Genomic DNA, 875 nt, shown 5'->3' on the forward strand with positions numbered 1-875 from the left:
ATTCACGCGAGGTGCATCGCCATGGTGCAATTGAGTTTCATCCCATTGGAATGCATTGTAAGTATTCATTTTAATTCGATTTTATTCGATTTATATTTTATACGATTTTGTATTATATTATAAATAACTTATCGTTTTGTTCTATTTTATTTTACAGATATGACGACGGACTTTCTACCTTACCAAATATGTGAGATGAATTCGTCGATGGATCATCGATGGATCTTCGATGGATCTTCGATGGATCTTCGATGGATCTTCGATAGAAATTCTTCAATACTTGCTGCAAAGTAGGAGTGTTTTGGAGCCATCGTAGAACTTCTTATGCAGTGAGTCAGAAATTTAAAGTCCCTCCGGTGCTCAATCATGCCGAGGATGAAAGGTCCTAATCGGCACGAGTTACTGGTTGTAATTATTCCAATAAATTAGTGACGAGCACATGAGTAATTCCTTTCTAGAAGTTACTCATGAAAATTGTATATTGCATTATATATTGTATTGTATGTTTTATGATATTAGTTCAGGATAGGTTTTCTTGTCTCATCGGTTAAATTCATTTTATTAATAATGCAATTAATTAATGCACTTTCTTTTTTATTACGTATTTTGTTCGTGGCTAGTAGTGGTGAAATCGAGCATTAATTTACTCGATTTCGTCCAGAAAAGCATGTAATAAATGTCTTACATGTATTGCTTCGTACTTAGTTTATCTAATCGCGATTTATTTCGATATATCGATAGTTCGATATTATAAATAAATGAGCAAGAAGACAAACCACATTCGCGAACGGATAGATTCTAGCAATTAAGTGGTGGCTCAAAGCCCAGTTCTTTTATTAGAACAGCCAACTTAATGAAAGGAGTCGTCCGAGGTT

Source organism: Polistes canadensis, unplaced genomic scaffold (assembly GCF_001313835.1).
Source record: "Polistes canadensis isolate GaletaPanama2010 unplaced genomic scaffold, ASM131383v1 scaffold_118, whole genome shotgun sequence".
Taxonomy (NCBI): domain Eukaryota; kingdom Metazoa; phylum Arthropoda; class Insecta; order Hymenoptera; family Vespidae; genus Polistes; species Polistes canadensis.